The sequence below is a fragment of the Phocoena sinus genome, chromosome 8 (genome assembly GCF_008692025.1).
Source record: "Phocoena sinus isolate mPhoSin1 chromosome 8, mPhoSin1.pri, whole genome shotgun sequence".
Taxonomy (NCBI): domain Eukaryota; kingdom Metazoa; phylum Chordata; class Mammalia; order Artiodactyla; family Phocoenidae; genus Phocoena; species Phocoena sinus.
In genome coordinates this window covers 5895636-5911375 of record NC_045770.1, presented here as the reverse complement: position 1 = coordinate 5911375, position 15740 = coordinate 5895636, and positions in this window count along the sequence as shown.

The window sequence follows — 15740 nt, the reverse complement described above, 5'->3', positions numbered from 1 at the left end:
GGAATTAGAGATATCTGTGTTTCAGTCCCAGATCTAATAGCCACATGGTCTTGGATACGTGATTTAAATGATCTGAATCTCGATTCCCTCATCCATATCTGTGTCATAGAGTTTTATAGAAATTAAATTATATAACATGTGTTAAACACATATTGAGTGCTTAGTGCAGAGTTTACATTAGATACATGCTAATTTCTTTACTTCTCATCTCTGTAATCCTACCCAAATCTGCCACCTGGTATTGCATCATGTATGGCATATGTTTGGAGGATCTGTGTGCACATTTACTGATGGAATCCCACTCCTCTACTGACAGTTATCTTTCCTGATGTGTCTTGTGTCTTCCTTTCATATTATTGTATTCTTCAGTTGAAAGTGACAGTAAGACTTCAGCTTTTAGCACTTCTACATCTTTCTGGTTAAGAATCTAACATCTTCAGAAATAGTTCTGGGGCTTCCCTGGTGGCGCAGTGGTTGAGAGTCCGCCTGCCGATGCAGGGGACGCGGGTTCGTGCCCCGGTCCGCGAAGACCGCGCATGCCGCCGAGCAGCTGGGCCCGTGAGCCATGGCCGCTGAGCCTGCGCGTCCGGAGCCTGTGCTCCGCAGCGGGAGAGGCCACAGCAGTGAGAGGCCCGGGTGCTTCAAAAAAAAAAAAAAGAAGAAATAGTTCTGGAAGAATTCTTTTGTAATTTGTTCATTCACATTTTCCTAACCTAGAACACAACAGCATAACTTAAAAATAGCCTACTTGTATGTTTTCTTTTAAGACAAAAAATGGTAGCAGCTTGAAGAATATAAGTTTTACTTCAGCAGACAAAATAATGAATATAATAGGCACACTTGTCAAGTACCGATGTGATGCTAAAAGACTCACCCACTTACCAGGTGGGAGGGCCCAGAGACAGACACTGTGATGGAGGCAAAATTGAAAAAAAGGATTGAATGATTTGAACCCTTGGTTGCACACCAACAGAAATACATTCAAATTAAACCAAAAGAGGTGATAGGAAAGGGTGTCCCACAAAGTCCAGGGACAGTGCTACAACCGAGCTTTGGGAACAAACTTAATGTATTGGCTTAAATGCTGTCAGGTGTTTTTTTCTTTTACCCCATTTTCTTCCTCTCTCTGTTCTCTCTCTACCCCTCTCCCTCCCTCTCTTCTCCTTCTCCTTTCTCCCTCTCTCTCTCTCCTCTCTCCTTATCTCCATCTCTATCTGAATCTCTCTCTCTCTCCCCATCTCTTCCCCACCTTGCACCCCTCTGCTGGATTCCTCTGATTCTTCAAACCTAAGTGTTGAAAACATGACCTCTCCCAAATTTACATCTTACAGAACCATACTTCTGGAACAACAATAACAACAGCAACAACCATGAATTCTCTCCAGTTCTTCATTTAAATTGAGGAGATAAAAGGTATCATTTGGTTCAGCTTGGCCAAGCATCACCTCCTAAAACAAATGACAGTGGCCTAAGGGGCATGGTCCCATTTACACTTGTGGCTTCCAGGAACCCAGAGCTACAACAAATGTGGAAGGGAAGGGGAAGTGGGCCAGGACATTTCCTGAAGTGGCTAGAAAAACATAAATATATTAATGAATATATTATATATATTCCCAACGCCCCCAGATATTCCTCTGCTCTGAATTACTTACTCTTGGGTCTTTGACTGTGCTGACCAGACTGGTGGGTACAGGTTCAGAATTGTGAGCAAAGGGGTATAAGTTTATGTTCTGGAGGCAGAGAGTGATGTTTGGGGAATGCAACCATGTTTAAGGAAATAATTGGTGACTGTGTGAAGCATCAACTGGATAAATGTCCAAATGGTCTGGATGAGCACTAATGAAGGTCCATCAGCAGTGGGTGACCAGAAGGATAGGATGGCTGAAAGAAAGTCTGGAGCAAAACTGACAAACTATGGTCACCAATTTCATGTATGAGGTCAAGGACAGAGAAAACAAAAAGACATGTGTTTTGACATCCTTTAATATTGTGATGATGACCTTTTTTTCTTTTCTGAGATTCCATATATATGTGTTAGCATACAGTATTTGTTTTCTGACTTACTTCACTCTGTATGACAAACTCTAGGTTCATCCACCTCATTACAAAAAACTTAATATCGTTTCTTTTTATGGCTGAGTAATATTCCATTGTATATGTGTGCCACATCTTCTTTATCCATTCATCTGTTGATGGACACTTAGGTTGCTTCCATGTCCTGGCTATTTTAAATAGAGCTGCAATGAACATTGTGGTACATGACTATTTTTGAATTATGGTTTTCTCAGGGTATATGCCCAGTAGTGGGATTGCTGGGTCATATGGTAGTTCTATTTTTAGTTTTTTAAGGAACCTCCATACTGTTCTCCATAGTGGTTGTATCCATTTACATTCCCACCAGCAGTGCAAGAGGGTTTCCTTTTCTCCACACCCTCTCCAGCATGTATTGTTTGTAGATTTTTTGATGATGGCCGTTCTGACCAGTGTGAGATGATATCTCATTGTAGTTTTGATTTGCATTTCTCTAATGATTAATGATGTGAAGAACCTAGGGGCAAGATGGGAATAAAGACACACACCTACTAGAGAACAGACTTCAGGATATGGGGAGGGGGAAGGGTAAGCTGGGATGAAGTGAGAGAGTGGCATGGACATATATACACTACCAAATGTAAAATAGATAGCTGGTGGGAAGCAGCCGCATAGCACAGGGAGATCAGCTTGGTGCTTTGTGACCACCTAGAGGTGTGGGATAGGGAGCATTGGAGGGAGGGAGACGCAAGAGGGAAGAGATATGGGAACATATGTATATGTATAACTGATTCACTTTGTTATAAAGCAGAAACTAACACACCACTGTAAAGCAATTATACTCCAATAAAGATGTTAAAAAAATATATTGTGATGATGACTGAAATGGTCATTGTTACTGATATTTTTCCCTATTTTATAACCTCTGCTCTATGCTATATTAAAACATGATTCTTCTCCTCGCCCTAAACTTGCCTTATTTTTTTCATATTGAAGTATAGTTGACTGCCTTATGTTTTTGACTCTAGTTTTGGCTAAATCAATTCCTTTCTTCTCATTGGCCCTTACTACTGAATTAAATAAGTGTTCAAGGGCTCATTCTGACCTTGTTTCTAGACTCCTCAAACCCACCAAGCATGCTCCTGCCTCAGGACCTTTGCACCTCCTCTTCGTTCTGTATTGAAATGTCCTTTCCTCAGATACCAGTATGGCTCTTACCCTACTTCCTTGGGACTCTCTTCCTTTTAAGATAAACCAATCTTATCTTTCCCGGTAACGTTCTATCCCTTTACCTGGCTTTAATTTCTTCATTACCTGACATTTTATTATGAGGGATTAAATGTAAACAAGTATAAATGTAAATGAACCAAATCAGGTTTGCTTATTTGCTTGTTAACTGTCTCTGTATATTAGAATGTAAGCTCCATGAGGGCAGGGAATTGTCTTGTTCACTTCTGTGCTTTTTATCTCTTAGAATACTGCAAGACTGAACTTCCATGGTGGTGCAGTGGATAGGAATCCACCTGCCAATGCAGGGGACACAGGTTCGATCCCTTGTCCGGGAAGATCCCACATGCCATGAAGCAATTAAGCCCGGGCACCACAACTACTGAGCCCGTGTGCCTAGAGCTCATGCTCCGTAACAAGAGAATACACGGCAATGAGAAGCCTGTGCACCACCATGAAGAGTAGCCCCCCTGCTCTCCGCAACTAGAGAAAGCCCACACGCAGCAATGAAGACCCAACACAGCCAAAAATAAATAAATATATATATTAAAAAAGAAGATCAGAATCAAACAGACCTGGTTTCAGATCAATGTAATATCATGAAATGTGTTATCTTCTCTGTGCTGCAGTTTATTTTTACCTTAAAATGGCCTTAAATCATTTAATATATGATATGGATTGAATTGTGTCCCTAAAAAAGATGTTACAGTCCTAACCCCCATTATCTGCAAATGGGACCTTATTTGAAAATAAAGTCTGCAGATAATCAAGTTGAGATGAGGTCATTAAGATGAACCCGGATCCATTATGACTGTGTCCTCATAAAAAGAGGAAAATTGTACACAGAGGCAGACACATACAGAGGGAAAATGATTTGAGGACATAGGGAGAAGAGGGCCCTCTACAAGCCAATGAATGCCCAAACTAGTAGAGAATCCCAGAAGGGATTCTCCCTCAAAGTCCTCAAAAGGAACCAACCCTGCCAACACCTTGATTTTGGACTTCTAGCCTCTAGAGAAGTGAGACAATAAATGTCTGTTGTTTAAGCCTCTTGGTTTCTATTGTTTTGTTATGGTAGTTCTAACAAACGAACACAGGGCAAAATACATACACGTGCACACACACATGCACACACAGGCTCTGTGGCCAACACATACAGTCTAAGCAGTGATGCCCTGTACATCTTTTCTCCTTTCTCTTTCCTTCTAGAAGCCACAATGAGGAGAAGAATTTGGTTCAATTTAAGGGATTTTCCTTAAAATTTTCTCAAGGCTGATAAGAGAAGAGCAAGAAACACATTTTTGTGAATGAGGAGAAGCTGGCCCTGGAGACTTTACAACATCTGTTGGAATCTCCCACTTACTCAGGGCCAGATGCTAATGGTGTGTGTGCCTTTGCACGTGGAGGAAAGTTTCACTGACACTAATGAGCCATTCATCGTCCTGCATTCCAGGGCTCCTCCCACACAGGCCTGTTTTCAGATGTTCTGCATTAAGTGAAAGGCAGCACCCTGTTTCCATAGGAACGGGAGGCAAGGGCTCCCAGAAGGCCTCACATTCTAACACAGACCCGAGCTCTGGAAGACATGCAGGGCACTGATTCATCTGATAGTGAACCGGCATTATGGAGGGTGTAGTATTGCCAGGCACTGAGCTCTGTACCAGAAACACGATCCAAACGTACCCCCGGAGGAGATCATTCAGAGGTTGAGGTAGACAAGCGAAAGATACACGGTATGAAGAATGCTAGTACACAGTACATGCGCAGTGCTGTTTGAGTTCATAGGCTGGGCATCTAACTAGGCTCTGAGCCATGAAAAAACATTTTCTAAAGAAGGTGACCTCTGAGGCTCCAAGGTCAAGGCAGCAAGCCAGGCAGGAGGGTGGGAGGAGGGCGAGAGGGCTGCTGATCGAGACAGAAGGCGGATGTGCTATGTCTCTATGGCTGTGGATGAAGCAAATACGACTTAGAATTTCTGACTTCAAAACTCAGCTGCACTCTCGACTGTGCTCTCTGATTTGAGGCTTTTCATAAATCCCAGAACTCCCCTGGCCAGGATGTCCCAAAATGTTTCGAAACCTCACCCCTCCCTCGGAACAGCGAGAGCTGTGGGTTAAACTTCCAGCTCTGGAGAAAATGAAAGCTTATACTGTAATTTGAGCCTTGTCTTTCAGGAGCCACATCTGTCATTTTCTTGCCCTAAACGTCATGTCACACATTCCTGACTCCTCTCACCATCCTAAAAAATGTGTGTTATCAAGGATTGATGTTCCCTATCTTTGAACTCAGCCTAGTCTTCTTTATATATTATTAGAGACAGGCATAGAGTCGTCCTGCTGTGAAAGTCATTCCCATTGTCTGCATGGTCCATTTTCCCAGCAGGGTCATGCTGGTACATGAAGAAGACGAATGCCTGGGAGCAGGCTCGCAAGCAGTTATTGAAAAAGTATTTGGCTGAGACATTTCACTTGACTTTTACAATTTCTATCGTCATTGCCCATGTTTCAAAGTGACCCATCTCATCTGATACTCTGCAGAATGCCCATTATATAATAGGTACTAAATGTATATAATTATATATAATATATATGGGATATAGTATAATTCTATATGTATATAATTACATATTACAATTATCTATGGTATATGACTACATATTCTGTGTGTCATATATACATACAGTGTGTATATATACATACATATGTATATATAAAAATATATATAATATATATAATATATATTATAATATATGGTATATACTATAATTCTATATGACATATACTTACATATTACAATTATCTATGGTACATGACTACATATTCTGTGTGTGTATATACACACATATGTATGTATATAAATATATATAACATATGGTATATACTATAATTCTATATGATATATACTTACGTATTACAGTTATCTATGGTACATGACTACATATTCTGTGTGTGTATATACACACATATGTATGTATATAAATATATATAACATATGGTATATACTATAATTCTATATGATATATACTTACGTATTACAGTTATCTATGGTACATGACTACATATTCTGTGTGTGTATATACACACATATGTATATATATAAAATAAATCTAAATTGATCTTCCTCTTCTTCCAAACTTTATCTAACAGAATGCCTTTACACATGACAGGATCTTCATAAACATTCATTGGTTGACTAGCTAACTGTCTGACAGGTGGGCAAAAAGAAAGAATAGATTTTCCTATCACAAGGACAAAAGTATATAAGAAACTATTGAAGCAAATTTAACCAAACTTCCCTTATAAACCAAAAAAACAAACACACAAAAAAATCTCAAACATAAGATTGAGTCAAAAGAAAGAAAGAACACAGTAAATCATCTAGGCTCTAAATCTTTTTTTTTCCTTCCTAGACTCATTTTAAAATTTATTTCTTTGGTTCCAAGCCTGGGGATCGGAACTTGTTTCCAAGACTGGCTGGGAATAACAATAAAGCGTATTATGACACATTGGGAAAATATACACAAATACCAAACTAGTATTTGATCCCCTTCCTTTGTGACATAAAGGGTGCTAATTGGGGTTTTTTACATCCAACTTGGAAAGTGGGTTGTGTGATAAGAAGTGAGTGGAGGGCGCTCTGAGATTCAGGACAAAGTGTTAGTTCTATACTGAGGCAGCTAGAGCAGAACTTCATAACCCGTCCTTGGATGGACACCATATATCTCTCAAGAAACGTTGTTTTAAAGTTAGTTTCCTACAGTTCTCTTACACACACATGCACACACACACCTGTGACACTCTTTGTTATGGGGAATGTCAGGTTATGGCACGCTACGAAAGGATTTTCCCATGTTGCTGTAAGAAGAGATCATGACCATATTAACGTACATTACCATGAAGTCTGCCCATAGAAACTTCTGAGACAAGGCAAGCTGTGGTTTTCTCAGTAGCACAGAGCAGGTGAGGACACAGCCTCTGAACCACACTGCCTCCCACCACCTGCCACCATCAAAGGGCCAGGGCGGCACTAGGGCCGGGTCCCAGTTGAGATAGCTCCAGGTACTCTAAAGAACCAGCATCTAGACTACAGAGTGACAGGGAGAGTCCAGGCCATCTGAACTATAAAAGTCCACTTGGATCTTTGCTCACTTCATCCCACTCCATCCCTGCAGCTGGGACACATTGAAAGATCCACCTCCTGATTCCATCTCTCCTCAGATTCTGCCTCCAGTCTTGTCCCAAAACAGGGATGGGAAAAAGACCTCTAAGCCTGGCTCACCACCTGGCTCTGAATCACGTGTATCATTAGGACTCCCCAGAGGTAGATTCCAGCCCTGGACCTCACTTTCTACATCAGTCCATCCCCGGCAGTTGATGTTTATTCTCCTAGATACCAATGACTCTATATTTTAGCTCAAATGTCATCATTGATCAGATCATGTTGAAAGATCAGTTATCCATGATCTCCTGCGTATAATCCACATAGTTCAGTCGGTAATTTTGAAAATAATTTGGAAATAGCTTTTCATAAAGATTACCTTTCGTGGCACATCCCTGGGCTCCTGTGGCACATAGTTCTACCCATTTTCCTCCCTTCGCTCTCAGGGAGGAAAGCATGGGACCACATGATTGAGTTTTGGCCGAAGGAGTGAGGGAGAAAGTTACATATACCGGTTTCTGGACTGGCCGCTAGAAGTTGTCATATGATTCTCTACTCTCTCTCTTTGTTCTTCACTCAGGAAGTTGTAATGGATCTCGTAGAGAATTCCAACATCCCAGAGTCCAAAGACCACCACTTGGAGGAATCCTGGGTCCCCAAATGACTAAGTGTGGAGCAGTGGACAGAAGAGCTCCCTCCACCACCACGGACACACACTGTACATTGACAGGACAAGAACTAGACTTTTGCTCCATTAAGCTTCTGAAATGTTGGCTTTGTTTGTTACAGCAGTTGGTCTCTGTTGAATGATCCCTGCCCATTTGTAGAATATTCCTTCCCCATGCTGACCCCCTGCATAGAGCTCACCATTTTGCCTGTCCTTAAGGCTATTTCTGGCCTTATGGTCCTGACCTCCTCCAGCCTCCCTCAGCTATTGCCTGAGCCCCAGTTTTAACAAGAAATGATTATCGCCAGTGTCTTTGTAAACAGCCTGGGCTAAAGGGAGAGCTGTGAGAAAATGGGAAATCCTCCTCCCATAAGAATCCCCTTCCTGCCATTACGCCCATTGTTTAAAACATCCACATTTTCTAGGTCCAAAATGTGCTATATCTCTCTTTACAGAAACCTGATCATTTGTTAATTATTTTTCAATATTCCTTTTCTTTGATAAACATTTGAGTTGGTCCAGGTAGTTGGTTAGCTATTAATGAAGAATTAATTATCAGCGGAGTGTTCGACTACTATATTTCTAATTTACTTTTTAAAATTATACATTTAAAAGTAGATACACACACTTTTTTTTTTCGAAGAAGGTAAGGAAATCTGGGCAAAAGAAGAAGCCAGGAGAAAGTTTATCCACAAAATACATACACTATGACCCAATGAACTTGTGAGAGGTAGATGGCAAATTTGCACAGATAAATATGTTTATTTATATATTTATTAAGAAATATATTTCTTAAAAATAATGTAACTCGGGACTTCCCTGGATGTCCAGTGGTTAAGACTGCACGCTCCAATGCAGGGGGTTTGGGTTCTATCCCTGTTTGGGGAGCTAAGATCCCACATGCCTCACAGCAAAAAAAAACAAAACATGAAACAGAATATTATAACAAATTCAATAAAGACTTTAAAAATGGTCTACATCAAAAAAAATCTTTAAAAAAATAATGTACTCAAGATCAAAATATCTGGATATTTTTGATCTTACATCCTTGCAGGGATTGGAGTTTCTTTAAATGTGTTCTCTATCTTAAATAGATATTAAAAAGTTTTTAAAAGTAGTACAGACACTTGGGTCTCAACCAAATCCTTACATAAATATCTCCAAGGACAAACAGTACAATTTAAAAGCTCTCGGTAATTTTAATGTGCATTTAGGGTTATGAATCACTGTTTTCCTATGCATCTCCAATTACTATACCAATTGCCATAAAAACCTCAAATATATTCATATTCTATTAATTAAAACTTGTTTCAAAACAACTAAATTTATTCAAGTCAAGTATGCCCCCGCATGTGTACTGGATCAACTGCCGTAAAAATTCCATAAAGCCTCAACTACAAATTACAAACAGGATATAATGATGATAGCCATCACATAAGTTGTGAAAATTAATGTGATAATGAATGTAAAGTAAGTACCAAAGTCTTCCAAGAAATGTCTATTGTTATGATGTGGAATCATTATTAGCTATTAAGTCTTAATTGGCCTTATTTTGATGTCTGCTTTCCTACAGGGAGCACATTTTTATAACAGCAACCAGAGTGACTCTTAAAAATGTAAATAAGATAATGGCTTTCTGCTCAAAATTCTTCAATAGCTTTTCATCTCACTCAAAATAAAAATCAGAGTCCTTCCAGTGGCTGACAAAGAGCAATAGAACCTTTCCAGACCACTTTCTGACAGTGTCGTCTGCCACTCTTTCCCTCACACACTTTGTCCCTGTTGGACCAGCTCTCTTGTGCTTCCCTGAACACACTAGACAACTGACCTCAGAGCCTTGGCATCTGACAGCCCAGCATGCTCGCCCCACGGAATCCACCTGGCTCACTCTCTCCCCTTCTTTAACTCTTGGTCTACATGTCACCAGCAGAGAGGATTTCCCTCACCATTCCAGCCCTATCTAACTTCCCTCCCTGTTTCATTGTTCTCCTTAGCACACAAAATCGTCTGATAAACTATAAATGTATTTATTTCTTAATTTATAATTCTATCCCCCCTTTATTGCTCTATTTTTTCTATAGTACTTGTAACTATCTGATAAACTATGCATCTTATGTATTTAGAATGTGAGTTCCCTGAGAACAGGATGTTTGCCGGCTCTGTTTACAACTGTGTCCCCAGTACTAAAAGATTGCCAGGCATATACTGGGTCCTGATTAAATATTGAATTAATGAATTAGCTGCTTGTCACAGCAGTAAATTTTCTCCACGAAGAGCCAAGCTGGCCCAATGGTGATTAGGTATTTGTTCAGTGCTTTGAGGTGTAATCCTACTTCAAGGTGTGATAGAGTGAAACTATCATGGATCTCCGTATCCATCTCATAATTACAAACTGTTATTCCAGCAGTGAAAACCTGTGAGAGCTTGGGCGAGTGAATTAATTCTCTAATCCCATTTTCCTCATTTTGAAATGGTGAAAAGTCTATCTTATGAGGATGTGACAATTGTATAAGGCAGATTGAATTTCCGGAATCCCTGAGCTGTGAGTGAGTGCTCAGAGGATCTGAGTTTTACGATTGCTATTGTCCCTCCAGGGCAGGGAGGAGATGTAGTTCAGTCTCATGGAAGATGTGAATTCTGCCTTTGCATCTGAAAATTAGCTTAATATGTTTCATGGAGGTTATCTTTCTCTATCTCTGTGTATCTCTCTTCTAGAGAAAGCTGAATGATAGAAATATTTAGAAGTTTCAGCAATATAAGGAGAAGTGGTCCAAATCATCCTTAAAGAAGGTTCCTTCTTACCTGGAAAGCCTATGGCTCTTTCATTCACACACTAGCCTCATTCACACACAAAGTTCGATCAGAACTTTGGCAGACACCTCAGTTGATAGAAGCATTTGGAACTGAAAACTAAATGTAAACATAAAGGTAAATTTCCTTTTACCATATCCCTGTTTCCCAAGACTTTAGGATTCTTGATTTACGAATAGAGCTTAAAAAGCCACAGTAACGCACAACTTAATGACTCTTTTGTGTTCTCTTGGCCAAGGGATGGATAAAGAGTATTAAATGACAACCACCTTCTAGTACTTGAAGGCTATAAAATCCAAGGTATAAAAATGAGGCATAATGAAATAGTGTAAATAATGGGATGATATTTAGAAAAAAAAGAAACTTGGGGAATAATAACTGGAAAAACTTCCTTAGGTCTATGATCAGCTGGATAATGAAATAGTCTGAGGAAAATGGTGGAAGCCTTCTAGTCTGGAATATTTTGAAATCTGAATGGACTGAGCCCCGGAGACCAATATTATGGGATCACTTTTACTTTTTTTTAAGGAGAAAGCAATGACATGACTTAATGGGTCTTTTCTACCCTGACACCAGTTCACTGAATCAGACCTTGAGACTGTCTCTTACTCAGGTAGCATATTTATTTTGGAACCAAATGACAACAGCCCGAGAGTTCAAGCAGCCACAAATGGTACTTATTTCTGGATGCTTCCTCCATAAGTAATTGTAGTCCACAGACAGACACTGATGCTTTTTCCTCCCATCTTTCCTTCCATCCATACTTCTGTCCTTCCTTCTTGTTTTCTTCCTTCCTTCCTTCCTTCTTTCCTTCCTTCCTCCCTCCCTCCCTTCTTTCCTTCCTTCCTCCCTCCCTCCCTCCTTTCCTTCCTTCCTCCCTCTCTCCCTCCTTTCCTTCCTTCCTTCCCTCCTTTCTTCCTTTCTCCCTTCTTTTTCTTCCTCTTTCCTTTTCTTCCCTTCGATCCTTCCTTTCCTCTCTATCTTTTTTATTTTTCAGAAGTGCATGGCAGTTTGAACAAACATCTTTTCCCTCTTCCATCATCAATTTTTAAAGTAGGTCTTAGAGCCTTGACTATAAGTGACTACATTCAAGAGTGTTTGAGAATCGCCTATGCGATAAAAGAATACACAAAAAAATGGGAAGATACTGTCAAATAGCTAGTAGAAACGGGACATAAATCCAATGGATTGATGACAGTCTTTACTGTTAGATAACTCATTAAAAAATATCAGAGATGTCTAAAAGATGCTTGAATTGAGTGAGGGTGAGATCAGGGTATCTTTTATGTAAACCAATAGTCTTCCTTAGTCCAGAATTATCCATATCTCAACATATGTCAAATGTATTGTATAATTTCTTAACTTTTGACTTGACTTTGCTGTACAACAGTTCACAAAGCCACGCCTTCCGCTTCTATTGTACTGTTTTGTCCTGAAATACATTTGGGGACAACGGAACCACAACGGTTCCTCCAGTAAAGGAGCAAGCAAGGCAAGTATGATCTTATGTAACAGTTACATCGGAAACAGCTGGGGGAAATGAGAGCTTGGTATAACCTAGGCCAGCCACAGGAAAGATATACCCAGGCATCAATCATCATGCTCAGAGAGTGACAGTATTTAAGTTTGTCCTGACAGAGAGAGAGGAAGGGGGAGAGGGGGAAGGAGAGACAGAGCCGTAGAGGAGAAGGGGCAAGCTTCTGCCCATACTGTCAGAGAAACACATACACTGGACTCATTTTGAATTTGGATGAATAATCTCTGTGTCCTTAGCAGGAATGTTGTTCTGGGCAGTTTGCATTTCTGTTTACATGCCTTCCCGCGCTCTCACAGTGTGGAAGCAGGCAAATGTTAAGTGGCTGGTTTAATGTTTACACTGGAAAGCACTTTATCAAGAAAGAGTATACATTCGGCCACCCAAAAATGCAACTTATATATTTCCCTGGATTTTTCATCTCTGATACCCTTTAGACAGAGAGCTAGCTAGCTACGTAGCTAGCTAGATTTTGCCCTCTCCAAATGTTTAACTTCGTTCATTAACTTTGGGGGGCTTACCCACATGGTGCTGGATATAATTCCTATTTCATTGCATGTGACCCTGCAAGAAATTTGACACAGAGAAATTGTCTTTACTGTCTGAGCCTGAAATCATAGAGGGAGAAGAAGGTAAACATTTTTCACACAAGACGTGTAATTTGACTAACAATGACAGATTAATATATTTTCCCATTTTAAATTTTATTGGAACTATAGTAGCCCAATTGGACCAGTAATACTATTCACAACGTATGTATAGCTTTTTTTTTTTTTTTTTTTTTTTTTTGCGGTATGCGGGCCTCTCACTGTTGTGGCCTCTCCCGTTGCGGAGCGCAGGCTCAGCGGCCATGGCTCACGGGCCCACCCGCTCCGCGGCACGTGGGATCCTCCCGGACCGGGGCAGGAACCGGTGTCCCCTGCATTGGCAGGCGGACTCTCAACCACTGCGCCACCAGGGAAGCCCTGTATAGCTTTTTAACTTCAAGATTTGAAAAATATTTAATTAGATAGGAGATTTTTCTTCTTCATAAAAGTCTCTTTCTTGTCTTCATTTTTATTACTTTTGGGAAAAACGAAAAGAAATCCAGCCTCTTCTGGTTTGCAATTGAAGCTGCATTTTCTCAGGCTATTATATAGAGATTCCCATTATGAAATCCATTCTCTGACATCTGCAAGACTTGTCTTTTGCTGGAAGAGTGGTTATAGTAACTGAGTAATAGGGAGTGAGATATGTCTTAGCATTCTGCACATTTTATTAATTACCTTCTATTTATAGTATAATTGAATGTATTTCATGACACTGGCTTCACATCTGGTCAAACTGCAAAGCACATTTGCAGTCACCTTTCCTTTTTGAACTCCTAATGTTTTACAGACTCCAGAAAGATTCTGCAGATAACAGAAACAAAAGGCAGTTAAAAAAAAAAAAAAACCTCATGAAGGATGTTTGCACAGATTTCCAAAGCAAGTGTCAATCTATGCAAAAGTGGTGGATGCAGAGACCCTTTTGAATTGGATAACACAATAAACAACATTCGTTGTAAAGTGAATAAAGAATGCAATGTTAGGGCCTTTGGGATCTTGGTGACCAGTGCCAATTAGATGGTGTTGGCAATGGTTTCTAATTCTTTGTACAACCATTCATGCACATACATCTGTATATAAACTCCTGAGTTCCCACATGTGGACTCACAGTTTGTAGAAGACTGTTTTCCATTAGCCTGGGAAGGAATTTGTTCCACATTTTTTTTAAGATTTGAATTCTAGGAAGAAAGTGAAAGAAGGAATCTAACTAGATATTAGACTTATAATACATAAGAACCAAACAGAGAGCTTTGCAGTCCAGAGAACTAAATAATCACAAATTGCATTGCCCAGTGACTTGAAGTGATAAAATGTAATAATGCCCACTTTTCCCAGGATATGAGTTTTCTGGACAACATTTTCCAAATGGGGGTAAGAGTACTAATAGAAACAATGTAATTCTTGTCTTTCTACTGGATATTTAGTTAGTTATTGGCAGCCTCATGGCCTTTTTATTTACGAGTCAATGCTAATAGTCCCAAGAAGCATTTCTCAGATTCATTTGAGAAAATCTATAGCTTAGGAAACTTTGTATCCCTACATTTTCCCCATTCCCCCAGAATCCCTGACTTTCCAGGTCAAGAATTCTCAAGCATTAACGTGCCAAATAGTTACCTAAATGGCCTGTTAACGCAGCAAGCCACACCCGAAGATTGAGTCCAGATCTAGGATGGGCCCCGGATTCTGCACTTTTAACAAATATCCTACAGATACTTCAGATGCAAAGATCTACGAAGCTCACTTTTACAAACACTATTGTAGGAATATTTCTCTATTTCAGCTTTTCTCTCAACTTGCACACAATTTAGGGGGCAGGGACTTCAGGAAGTACTGTGCTTTTCCTTGGTTACTGAGCGGTAACTCATTGCTACCAGACTCGGACTCTCCGTAGCACCCTCATGTTCAGGGGCCTTAAAGAACGAGTGATCCTCCAATGATGCTCAACCAACACCTGATCAATGACTCTATCCCAAGGATAGCTTGGTGATTCGCATTCTTTCTCTTCTAATATGTAAATCAGATGGGAAAGGAACATCATCAGTGAAACAGATACCCTACTACCACAAGGCCATTATTGAAATAAATACAATAATATATTTGTATTATTATATGACTATAGTGTTATATAATATTAACACATCAAAAATGCTGTATTCTCATAATATTATGATATCCCCACATTGTTGCATCAATTGACTATCAGAGGAAAATTATGAGTTATGCATCTTTTATCACTGATCAATACTTTTTTTATCAATAATTTGTGGAACTAAGGGATTTTATTGAGAGCTGTGGCAAAAACATTGGGCGATGTCTACATGTTAAAAACTTATTTGATTTCATAATACTATTTTATCTGTGATTACCTGAAAATTTTAAGTAAATTTAGATTTTGTCCTAATTATCCAAAAATTACCTTATTTCTGTATTTTGTTCTGTATCTTATTATTCCACTCCATCTGTGGGCATAACCATCTCTCTTCCAAGCCTAACTTTTTTCAATGAGTGCAATCACCAACAGAAGAGGGAAAAAATTTTAAAGAAAAAAAAATGATGCAAAAAAAGATTTAGGGTCCCGCAGATGTTTCCAGCTGAAATACCAGCTGGCATTGTAGTTGTTTGTGTGGAGTGGAATCCCAGAAGCCATTGAAAGGAGACAATCAGTTTTAGCTGACTCAAATTTTTTTTATTTCCATTTTCCTAACACAGATGAATCTGACGCAAA